General features: G+C 33.3%; 1 long non-coding RNA gene across 2 annotated transcripts; it reads right to left on the bottom strand.

The window, feature by feature from the left end:
* Positions 1-1,033: 1,033 nt before the first annotated feature.
* On the bottom strand, positions 1,034-3,497 carry LOC119638254. Of its 2 annotated transcripts, XR_005247408.1 has the most exons (4): positions 3,454-3,497; positions 2,920-3,353; positions 2,067-2,384; positions 1,034-2,000 (listed from the first exon to the last, which is right to left on the bottom strand). It is a non-coding gene; the product is annotated as an uncharacterized LOC119638254 (long non-coding RNA). The 2 variants fall into 2 exon arrangements; XR_005247407.1 differs by having other exon boundaries at positions 2,920-3,485.
* Between the last annotated feature and the right edge of the window lie 10,070 nt (positions 3,498-13,567).

Below are 13,567 nucleotides of genomic sequence, written 5' to 3'. Positions count from 1 at the left end.
AATTGCTTGATGCGTGATGTGTCCACTTTTGACGTTAAAACTTGATATTCGGATTGAGATTCGGATTAGTATGTTTTCAAAATTTTCTGGGAATTAATGTAGGATCTCTTCTGAAAATATCTTAGAAAATTGCAACAATCTTTCCAATTATTTTTTTCAATAGATATGTGGGAACTTATTGATATTCTTCTCCTCAAGTGTTTTTCGCCCTTTTTTTCATTTACATTTTTTTTTTATCTATTTTTTTCTAGTTTCTTGCTTTATTTGCATGAGTAGCCGAAGAGGTGGACATCGCTCACTCGGTAAAGGCATAACGCTTACCTATTAGGCACACATATACTTGGCGCGACCGTTTCCCTAAGTTTTTCTCACTTTTTTCCGACCGTCAGCGTATTAATAAAGGATCATGGGTACAAAAAAAAAAAGTCATCTGATAAGCGAAAACATCTGCAAAGTTGGGAAAATATATATATATAATGTATATATATAATATATGCTTACAGGAACCACTCAATACACTTCCCTAGTAATGTACAAACTTAAGGGTATTAAAAATTCGTCTTCAGGTGTTCCGTTCTCTAAACTAAAGCATTTGGAAGTTACTTTCAATACATTTGCCGGTTAAGGTATAATCAAAACCTTTACTTAACACAAATTACTTGGCTTCCTGTACCAACTAATCCATTAAACACAAGGCACTTGTAAATGGATGTAAACAAGCTTTAAATACTTACTCGCCTTTCTTTTTCAAATCAATTACGAATAAATAAGCGTAATGAGCGATTTTAGCTTAATTACTTTCTATTTTAAGTTAAGCACATATTTAAGTTTAATAATTTAAGCAATTATCACTAATACAGGACGGACACTTATTACATTTAACGTTTCCCTACTATTTATTTATTAATAAACTATTTACAAAAGTCCTATTATATACAAAAAAGCGTTAATAGTTTTTGCTTGAATTACGTAGAAATCATATATAATTAATGTCAAAAATAGATTTTGTTTTTTCATGTGGCTTGTGACGTTTATGATATTTTATGAATTAAAAATTCACGATACATAATGGTAAGTATCAATAATACATTTATGTTTTCATACAAAAAGAGTAAAATGCATTTGCTTTAACACGTTTTTTTTTTTTTTTTTTTTGCTGTTTTTGGCCAACTATCTTATTGACATAATCAGATGTAAGTTAATTCTAAATCGATTTAATTTTATGTTCGTTATTGCAAAACCGATAAAGTTTTGAGTTTTGAGAACGTCAGAACTTGTATGTTGCTTTCATGCTTTCAATTTACTTTGTTTGCAGGGAAGTAGAAATCTTTTATTTATCAAATATATGAATATGACTTAGATTTGAGGCATACTAAGCTTTGAAAAAGTCAGAAATTGCAGTAAAATAATTATCAAAAAAATAAAGATAATTTTTTATTCAAACGCAAAATTTGATTCCCCACATCAAATGTGGTACAAGCATATATTATAATTGGGGCGAATGTGTGCAGCGTCCAGAACGACTTGACCCATCTTTCACTATACAGATCGACTTAGAATCGCTTTTTGAAGCCATTTAAGCTTGCCTGTCCGTCTGCCGCTCTTATTTTCTTGCGTTCAGTCACTGGTCGCAATTTTTGAATCTGAATCAGAATCACTTGCTGCATCGATCTAAGTTTGACGCACTGACGCGTTTTTGACCAAGGGGAAAGCGTTCGGGCCAGAATACTTCTTCAACCATTTCCCATATATCGCTTTGTTTTTTCATTGTCATTTACCGTACTAAACAATGTGCAATATTGGTATTTGTTGATGCACGGAGACCCGCTATAATGGCTTTACACATTTTGATTACATTTATAATATTCTGAAAAGTATGATATTTTAATAATGAATTTTTAAATCCACCATCCGGCTCCTTTTTCCTCCTCATCAAACATTTTTCTCAAGCTTTAGATGCAACAAGGTATAATAACAAGTTTTTGGATGACATTATCTGTCTGTACAAAATGGATAATAAGAATTTTTCAATTAAAAATCCTGGTTGAAGAAGCAAAAATACTTACTGTAATGACAAACACTAGTTTACGTTCAAAAACACAGGAGTGCCTTTGAAAAAAAAACATTCACATAAGGCGGGCTTAGAGTATAGCTTGCTTCAAAATGATAAAGAGAAATCTTCATTTCTATTTCACCGTTCACCGTTTCTCGCATTTTCAAATAAATAAGGTTGAATGAAAAATTGTTATTTCAACTTAGTGAAAATATATCCTCCTGGTATATGTTGTGCGCTGTTTCAGAGCTTTTTAGTTAATGTTGTCCATATAGATGCGGCTCGTGCTCGTAAATCAATTCTTAACTTCAAAACTTCCTCTAGCTTCACGCTAAAATATGGAGCGATTGTTGCAAAGCAAAGTGAAATAAATTTTATGCAATCTCATCAAAGTTATATATAATTTATTTTGATAAGCTTAAAGGAACATCTTAACGGACACCATTTTATAGACAATCATAGACATCTACCTCAATCATTTTTGAACTGGATCGTAAATGAAAGAATTTTATTGTTCAAAAAACTTAATGAGTGGTTTAAGATAATATACTATGCTATGCATTTTTAATTAATTAAAAGTTTCTCTCTCTTTTACTCTAGTGTGACGATATTTCTAAGGCCTCCTCATGCCCTTTAAATACAATGTTCGGATTCATGTTTACTGCCAGAAAGAATTCTATTATATCTGTTTTCATATTACGGAATGCAAACATAATGCAATATCCTACAGGGTGTTTTTGTAACAAATGTTGAGCAGACAAAATATTTATAAATTCAATTTAAATATATGCATGAACAAAATATATAAATACAAGTGTAAAAGCGTAGAAAGTATACTCTCTTATAAAACCGAAAAGAAAACTTACCGTCCGCACTGGGTCTCACTGAAAGAGAAAATTAATTCTTTCATGCATTGCAATGACAATAGTTGCGTAAATGTACGTAAAAAAACTAAGAAAAAGTGAATCACAGTGCATACAAGTTATGTTTATAAGCAAGAAAAAAAAAACATTGCGCTCTCACTTCGCGTAATACACACTCGCTTGCAACCATTTAGGCACTACTTGTCGATTACTCTTTTCACAAATAACCGAACATTTTTTTGAACACTTCGCTTAACTGGTTTATTAAAGTCGTAGCTTTTATTAACACATGCCTTTATGAAACAATACTTCTAATCAAATAATGATTTTTTACATTTTTAATTTATTGCAAAAACTTATATTTCTGTTTACCAATGTTTCTTTGATGTGATTGTATTTCTCTCGAAAGTCCGCGTTATTAAAATGACGATTAGTAACTATAAAAAATAACGATAGCGATTAATTAACTCAACGAATTTAAACAACCCGTAAATCAATGAGAGGAAAACAGAAGAGCTAAGAAAAGCAAAAAGAAACCTTATAAAAACTCAAATAAGAAGAAGAAAAAAATTGGCGAACTTTTAATAGCAAATATTTTAATAAGAAAATCACGAATTTACACACAAGAGCATTCCTTTATATTTGCACAAATTATGGGTTTTTTTTAGTGATTATTAAATTTCCTTTTTAGTTTTTTTTTTTATTATTAATAGCTATACTAATATATTATATAATTAGTTTCATTTCCGAGACCTACTTACGCAGCACACCAACTATTAATGAGAAAACTGTAGATGGTATAATATCGAAACCGAAAAAGTCATGTTACAGAGAGCAAAGGAAGAGTAAGATAACATTGCTATTGACATTTTTATAACAGATTTATAATTAGAATTTGTAGAAGACGTTCCACAACGATCAAATTGAGAATGGATTCATCGTCAACGTACAATTGACATTACATTATAAGGTTAGGATGCCACATTTCACGTAAAAGAGATGCTTACAAAATTTTGTTTATCTTAAAAATTTTCCTTTTTCCTTAAGGATATACATATATATGTATTTCTTTTTTTGTAAATAGATTAAACAAACGATAAGCTACGCTTAATTAGATTGATAGTCGGAATATGTGCTGTAAAGCTAACCAAAAATTACTTTTAACTAAACAATAAAAAAATATTGCATTTTGTTCCTTTTTTTTTTTTTTTGCTGATGCATTTTTAAGGTCGAGAGTAAGCACATTTCCTTGTTCCCATACCCATACCCGAACATATTCATTTTATAGTCACCAATGTGTGCGCTGGCATAAAGTGAATATGTTCATGTTTATTCATGGTTAAATTGGTATCACGATCTGAAAATTTATCTCACATATTATATCTCACTAACATACTCTAATAACGCACTTCAACTTAAAGAAAGCTCTTTTCTCGTTATTTTTTGTGTTGTTGTGGTAGATTAAAGTCTTGCTGTAAAATAAACAAGTGGTCAGAATTTATTATACCGACCGCTTTACGTTCGCTCCCTCTCCTTTGTTGATAGTTATGAATTTACACATCTTTAAAGTATTTTCTTCGTATGTTTTTGTTGTCGTTGTTGTTGTTGTTGTTGTTGTTGTTGTTATTTTTGCGTGTTTGATTAGATTACCTTACGAAAATTTTCAGCAATCACAACAAACTAAAATACAACACTAACAAGAGAGCCGAAGCAAAAGCAATCACAACTAAGCTAAGCACTAAATCGCATTTAAAGTTTCAGTAAGATTTGCGAGGAAAAAAAAGAAGAATAAAAATAAAAACTTACAAACAAATGATAATCATTGTGTTGAGTAGAAAAACATCTTTCATCAGGTATTAAATGTCGTTTAATCTTAGCTTGCAAACAGCAATAGCAACAGCAACAACAACTGTAACAATAACAACAAAATAAAAGCTTAATAAATTGTTAATATGCCAAGAGACGTAGTTTATCCCCTAAAACACTCCAACATTCGTTACTTTCATGCGTTTATTGTACAACAATTTTTTCCTTTTTTTTTGTCTTTTTGTATTTTTGTGATTTTGTTGTTATTATTACTATTATTATTATTGTTGTTGCTCAGTTTGCAGATGGTGTGCTTGCTGTACATTAATAATCGTTAAGTGAATGCATTTTTGAAAACAAGGCTAATTGCTGCCATGAAATGTATATTAACTTAACTAACTACGAACGAGAAAAATACAAATACATAACAAAAAGTTGTAAGTAGTTGTTATTATGTTATGTTACTTTATAGTTTGTCGTTGCGGTTGCATTGCATGTTTAGCTGTGTGTGTATATATATGCGTGTGTATGTGCGTTTATTATTGTTGTGATTTGAGCATGATTTCAAGTGATTTCCTTTAAATGATTTCGTTAAATGCTATAATTTCAATTATATGGCAATTTTTCATTAAAAGCAAAAGAAAAAAAATATTTTTTTTTTATTCTTTTCTTTAATTAAACGTCTTATTCTGTGGGGAAAGCATTGAACTTATTTGAAAAAGTACTTATAAGCTTGTTAAAATTATTTATTTCATAAAGATTCGTAAAAGTATTTCAATCAAATCATGTAACTTGGAAAACTATTTCTTCGAAAGTTCTTACCTGATTGGTGGATGCACGGATAAGGTATATCTTTTGGTTATATCCGACTATGTATTATGTGCTCAGACTTACTCACATATGCTTGCATATATTTCTATATACAAGATAATGTCGAATAGATTGCATGCCCTCGGAATCGGCGGAATCGAGTGGACAGAAAGACATTCAAAAGCTTACGGCTACTTTCCAGATTGATACCTTGCAGTGAAAGTTGATCAAAAATAGTTTTTGTATTAAGTTTTTCACCTGTACATATCCCATATTTGGATAAAATTAAAGAAAATAACTGGAATCTTGTCCCGCTTTTTCTACGTTGAAAGATGGCAGGGATTACGAATAGATTCCGGGAATGTGGGAATAATTTTGCAGTATACTTAGCCGTGTAACGAAGGAGTTTGCGACTAAAAACTCAATAGCCTCGCGTTCAAATGCCAGAGTGCGACAGTCTTTAAAATGCATACTTTGTCAATTTAAAATTTATAAAAATTAAAAGATTTTGGAGAGCAAAGGGAAGAACAGAATCAAAGTGCCGGAAACGTCCGATTGCGTGCTTATAGGTATTATAGGCATTTAAAGTTGTACGACTTAAATAAATTTGCTACATTTAGCTACTCGTTTGTAGGTGTCAAACAGTTGTAAGTCTAAGCGGTACTTCAACTTAATTAACCTCTCTAATCGAATCCTGTATTTTTAAATAATTTAATTATCCATTAAACTTAATTAAGTTATTAACGCCAAATAACTTAATTCTGTCTTTTTATTGCATATTGCAAATTACTTGATCATGCCCGTATGAGGAAATATTAATTTTCAACCCTTAAATAGCAACAGTTTCAATTGTTTAAGTTCAGCAGCATTAGTAACACAAAATATTTCGATTTTTTGTTGCTGGCCAAGGAACATAATCGACGAACGAATCTCCATGCCATCTAGAAAGAAAAGTACATCTGAAGGTTGTGTGAAAAATACGTAAACAAAACCAGCAAGTGATGATTCCAACCTGTGTAGGAATAAAAAACTCTAATTTTCTCGAAATTTTGTGATATTATAATAAGACCAAAACTACGTTGGTCCATAGTGTCGTCAATACATCATTAAGGACAATTCCATCTTTGTTCGAAAACACAGCAACTTTGAATGTCATTTTGGTAGGCTGACGTGTCGGTGCGTGCTGCTTACGAAGATTCACGACCTACGTTTTGCGGATAGCGGAAGTTCGTAGTACACCTTGGCGAAATCCACGGTCAGTGGGTAGGGGATACGCAACCAAAATTAATTGAGGTCATCATCTAACTTTTTTCTTCTTTTAGCCACCAGAGATCAACTTAGACACACGTTTTGTCCTCTTTTTTCTTAAACGAAGCGCGACATACGAGCTCCTGCACGAAAGCGCAACTCACATAAACACTGCTCTTAACGAAAATTGCTGTTTACGTCGCATTTTTTCCGCTGGAGACGCTTGACATGCATTAATCAGTTTTAATGGTTTAATGGTGGAAGTAATGCTTTCTCACTCGAGGTCACTTTGAAATATTCGAATAATTACACTTCGGTTGAATGTAAGTGTTTTTGGACTCATTTAAAGTGAATTCATGATTTATGTTCATCCATGAGTCGGTTTATGGTTCTCCTTCTTGAACAAACTTGTTATCGAGTGTGTATTACGGGATGAGAGTTCTCGATAGCTTACGACACAACGAACAGGAAGCCCAACTCGATTTGAACACAGTCGCGTACTATCAAGCTAAACTGCGATCATATCGTATCAAAAACCGTAAATCGGCCCCAGATCAATTAGTTTTAACTATTAGTACTAGTTCACCGGATGACCAAAATGATCCTTATGTATATAACGTAAATCAAGATTACCTGCTATCAGGCTTAATTTTTTATGTTTTTAAGATTAAATTGACTGATGCACTCTCACGGTAGTTAAACTAGTAGAACAGGGAGAAGTGGAAATTAAATCAGGGTTAGCGTTCCTTTACTTTATACTTTGCATCCGGTTCGATATAAATTCAAAACTAATGAGTAACGTCTTAATAACTCAATTAGTGGTTAATCAATTAGACAACATATAATTTTATTTTACTTTTTTTAAATACAAGTTTTTCAAATTGCTCAAGTTTTTGTTGTTATTATTGTTGTTGTTGTTTTTATAATTCTTCCTTTAAATTCTTCGCGATTCCTGCAGAAAAAATGAAAGGGAACGTTAATGTCATCGTTGTTGTTGTTGTTATTGTTTTTGTTATTGTTGTTGTCCAATAAATACCTCTAAAATGTTTCTGAAATGTCAATGGATTTGATAAATTACATTAAACCCTGTTGCCAGAGCAACGACATTCTGCTCTGCACTGCAATAGCACTGTCTGCCTTTTTCCACTCTGTATACCCCGTCCGCCTTTTGTCCGTACATGCAGCCAAGTTAATGCTGATGTTTGCTCTTATTTACTACTAGTGGTGGCGGCATATAAACGAACTAAACGAATAAAAAAAGAGGAATAAACGAAAAAAACAGATGAATGAGCACAAATACAACACTAGTGGCGGCTTAGGCGGCATTTAAGAGGACAACACAAAAGTTTATTGCATGCCATGACAATTTAACTTAAACTTAAAACTTAAGTAATGGTTATGTACTAATAAGAATAACAGCAACAACAAATGAGCAAGAATGAAATAATATGAAATTTACTAAGGGAGCGAGAAGCCGAAGAGATAAGTACGCGGGCGGAAGAGAGTGAATGGAAGAGCAAAGAGAAAATGGGCAACGATAAGAAAGTTCAGTTTGCCTTGTAGCGAATCTTCGATGTGCACCTCCTTAGGTGGTAAAGAGTTTGTGCTGAAATTTTTTTTATGACCCCGACTATTACGAAGCTCTCTGAACTAAACTCTTCGATAACCCTATTAAAAGTTTGAAATGATGTTTACTTGAATACCTTCTATAAATTATAAGTTGAGCTATAACTTATTATAGGAGCATTTGAGGGTTTGTCAAGTTCGCTTTTAATTAAGATGTGAAACAATAAATGCTAGCTTTCCATCCCAACTCTTGCTGCATCAAGCTAACCAACAACAGACGAAATAAAGGACGAAAGGAAAAACGTCAACTCAAATACATCGACGGTCAATAGATGTCTTAAAACTAGCAAGCATTATCCCATCTCCTGGGTAATTGATCATTGAACATCCCCTGAGTAATTGATCATATTAAAAAAGGAAACCTTTCAGATTATACCCAATTGAGTGGTTTATCTGGGATACCACTATGTTTTAGCCATTGGTACGAAAGTGAACACTGGCTCAAACAATTCACCTTAAGGTGAGCTTCGCATGCCCTCCCAGACATTTAGCGCAATTTTGTTAAAATCTAACGACTTGAGCTCACGCCTCCTATTAGTACATCTTGACGCCACGCTGTAAGCTGCAATCAAGGCAATGAGGAAAAGTTTTACTCGGCAACGTCAGTAGCTTGCAAAGTTAGCTGTTCGACAAACAGCGTACCCAGAAAGCCTATTTATTGTTCCACATATTGCGGAAGACGCGGCTTACTGATAATTTTCTTTCCGGTATCATCGTAGCGACTATATGTCACGTCTGGACATTATCCGCACTGTAATCAACGTGTGAACGAAGAGTACAAGAATAAGTTCATTAAGATACACGCAAAGAAGAGATGTGGCTTACATCGAAATAAACCTGCTGGTATTTATGTAAGTGGCACATTCAGTTCGTTCGCCGAACGAATCAAATCGACTTTCCGCAAATGTACATTTTCTCAGAAGGAAAAGCGGGCAATACGATGCAGGTGCCTCAGGCGAGTACAGAGACCTTGTTTTTTACCTTCCTTACTTAGCCAAGTCAATTTTTATTATGGGATATTACATCGGGCCTTTCTCAGGTTAGTGATCGTACGTTGAAAATAAAAAAGTCAGAAAATCTTTTTCGAATGTGAGCGAATCTTTTATGCCCACCATACTTATCTTCAAAAAAGACAAAAAACAAAAAAGTCGAAACAACTAAATTTACATCCTCTATATGGGGAGGGGCTGATAGTTACAATTTAGGTAGAATAAACGTGGAAATCTTTATCGTATATTTGTTGTAGTGTACGAGTAATATTTAAAGACCCCGGAAAGCAAAGGTCATCTCAGTTATGTTTGTGCTGCGCTGCAAAGGTGTCCTTTAGTCAGTTTGAGTCGCTTTCAACATTAATCTGTGCACAAAAACTTTCAATGGTTCTACCAAAATTTCGAGGGGACATCTCCATTTTGCCGAGTGGGACACACATCTTTAGCCTCATGAAAGTACTATCTGTAGGAGCACTTGTCTTAAATAAATAAGGTCTCGACCAATGAAATATAGTGCTGTGCACGAAGTGCTTGTTTACGGATTGCGACCAAAAACAGATGCTTAAACGTGCTTTGTAAAGCTTATGGAAAGTGTGATATGCTTCCTTTATTCGTTGGTGGTTATAAAAATTTCTTGCTGTTTAATAAGTTTAGAGTGAAAGAAAATGAAACGAAATGAAACGAAATGAAACCTGGCAATCGAATGGAATTCATATAATGCGTCTCCTCTATCGTGTAACATATTGTTGACTTGGCGGTAATGCTTTATTGCTGTTCAGTACCAACACTCACGCATACAAATTCAACTACGTCAAGATGCTTTATAATATTAAACGCAGCGGAGAGGTTTTCTTTTTATTCTTATTATTATTACGTTACATTTTTTTTGCCTTTATCCTTTTTTTTTTTTTTTTGTTTGTTTTTTTTTGATGCGTTTTGCTCCATCGTGTTGGCAAAGAAATCTTGAAATTGAAGTCAAAAGGAAACTAAAAAAATAAAAAAAAATAAAAAACAAAAGCATTATACAAGTTCTTATATCGAACACAGACTGAGCATGCATGTTAGCTATTTATAAGATATATGCATGCATAAGTGTGTGTGTACCACGCCACGACTTCAAGGTAATCTTAGTTGACATAATTAAATTATTTTGTCATTGCAAGTGACATATGCAAGCGTACAACAATTAAATTGTCATTTAAAACGTTAATACCTTAGTTCATTCAGTTCCTCAAGAACACCATCCCTCCATCTTTTGCTCGGGATCGAACACACACCTAAAATACCATGCCATCCAACCAACCCCACTCGACTCGACCACAATCACCTTATGCTCATTTACCACTAGTTGCGGTAGTAACTCAGTCAGCTTTCGTCTTTAACATTCTGTTTGTTATGGAATGTATTACACATATATAAACAATAACAACATCGTTTAAAGAAGTGCAAAACAGCAAACGCAGGCAATGATAGTGTACAAGTTGCAGTAGTAGTAAGTAGTGGTAGTAGTAGTTTTAGTACAAGTAGTAGCAATAATAGTGGAAAGAGTTTAAGCAGTTGAAAAAGAAAAACTGAACAAGACTATGAGATTAGTTTTAATGAAAAATGTAGTTAATGAATTATTGTGACATTTTGTGGAAAATTGCAAACCAACTGGGAGCTAATGAGCAAACAGGAACCAGAGAAAATAAAATAAAATAAATAAAAAAAAATGAATAAAAAGGAAAACGTTAAACACAAAAACTAGTAAACTTGCAATATGCTGTAGTAATGAGGATAAAAAAGTAAAAGAGAGATAAACAAGAATTAAAAATTTAATTATTTGCACAAATAAAAGCATACCGTCAACGGCTAACTCCGCAGGATATCAATATATCAATTAAATTGATGGTTTTAATTAATTATAGAAAATTTATTTACATTTAACCGAGTTGTGTGAAAAATTTAGATATATTCACTTAGTCCATTTTCTTACTTGTAGTACACTCTTCGTCCGAAAATATGGCTTACATCTTATAGATTTCTAATTATAAAACTCGTGAGCAGAAGTACAGGAGTTAATGTTAACTAAGTTTGCATTCCTTTGGATCTTAGATACCGTAAGCAAACAACCACCCCCCACCATCTACCCACTATGATATAATGAAGGAGAGATTTATGACTAATGAGCAAAATAATTGCAAGTTTCGTGCTTTTCAAGAGATTTTAATATCTACTGCGAGTGTGTCCTTTGACCGATTTGACTCATTACCAGGCCCAAACTGTGCGCAACAATTTCCAATATTCAAGATAAATTTGAAGCCGACTTCGTTTTTGCAACAAGCAGAATATTTACCACGGGCAGGTCGACAGAAGGATGAAAACAGACGGATATGCTTCGACCGGTTTAAAATTTTGTGCTTATCAAGAATACATATATACTTTATAGAATCGATGGAGCTTCTTGCAAGTGTTGCAAATCTTCCGACAGAATGAATATAAGCCTGTCCTTCGGCGGAGAGTATAGAAGCAATTAGTGCTCCGCGAGAATTTCGTATAAAAATTGATACACATAGTGACTACTACAGCGAAAATTACCAAGTTTTGATAGAATGATATCAAGAGCTTTAGCTCATCAGTTTACATGTTTAAAATAGTTTATAATTCTTAGTACTGTCTGCATTTCGGCCAGCTATAAGTACGATGAAAAGGTTTGACTTCCAAAGAGAACGTTTTGTCGTGAATACAACAACGATCAGTAACTTATTTTTATACTTGAAGCTTCTATCATATTAATTTTTCTTGTCGCTGAATCTGTGATCCACCTCCTCTTCCTCCTCCTCTCGAGATGTTCTTAAGAGAAGATTGGCCTTATTGTTCAACACCTGAATTCGTCCGGTAATGGTAATTGACGATTACAATGATTAGTGCTAACGCAAAATGATCGGTTGAGTAGTCTTTAGTTCTTCCTATGCACATAATTTATACTAAAGTATATATGTACCCTAGACTAGGGCTTTATGATTGCTAATAAATACAAAATTATAAGAAAAATATTATGAGGTGCAATGTTTGATATGATCGTTTGATAAAGCATTTGTAGCTAATAACAAAGAAAACTAAATACGTAGAGATAGCATTAGAGTATTCAAAATAAAGACTGGTATGCTCGCGGAGACGTTTCATTTTTCTGTTAGCAATAAAAATAGTAGCGCTCTTAATTAGCAGCCCTTTAACTGCTTGCTCTTGCATTTTCATCATTTGTATGGGCAAAAGTTCCCTTGAACTGAGGCATTGTATCAAGCATCCGCATTGGTTCTCCCCGACATTACATCTTCGCACCGCTCTTATGCATCTAGTAGTATATAAAGTTTAGGCACATCTACAGAATATGTATTAAAACCAGGCGCATTTACGTTAATAGCATCACGCTGCAACGTTGTATTCGTTTTACATTTCGTTTGTTGTTTTTGTTTAAACAGTAATTGATGCTATTTTGTACGTACTTCTAAATTAACAAAACTTCTCCTTGCCTTCCCTTATATTGGCTTCAATTACAATCTTTGGTTAGAAGACAACGAAATTCAGTATAATGAAGAAGAGTTTTATTTTGTTATTGATAATTCCCGGAACTTCTCCAGTGGAATATTTCTGCGAAACTGTAATTAATTGTCTGCATTAACTACTAAAAGGGAAGAACGGCCAGGTAAGCAGTTCCAAGAGATCAAATCGATGGACACACATATTTATAACAACCCAACTGACTTTCTGTATCATATAAATTATATAAAATTATGATATATTTTCAAGAATAAAATAAATAAAAACGCTAAAGTTGCAACAGCCCATCATTAATTACCTTGAAGTACCCTACAGATGTTCATATAACCACTTTTCAAAAAGAGCCTTTATATGGGAAGTAGCCGAAAAAGTGATTTGATTCGACCCATTTTCAATAGCATTTGTCCTTGAGTCAAAACACGATAGTTTACCAAAGTGCATCAAAATATCTCAAATATTACGACCTGTAGGTTGAATACAAGAAAGAAGAGTGAACAGGTGAACAGACACACAGACAATCGATGTAATAAAAGAAGGATGTATTTCAAGTCTTTCTGGATGTTACGTATGTCCGTACAAATCTAGCACACCTTTGTATCACAAGTGCCATCACCTCATGCCTGTCCGTATAA

This window comes from Glossina fuscipes, unplaced genomic scaffold, assembly GCF_014805625.2.
Source record: "Glossina fuscipes isolate IAEA_lab_2018 unplaced genomic scaffold, Yale_Gfus_2 86, whole genome shotgun sequence".
NCBI lineage: Eukaryota > Metazoa > Arthropoda > Insecta > Diptera > Glossinidae > Glossina > Glossina fuscipes.
This window is presented reverse-complemented; position numbering and strand designations above follow the sequence as displayed.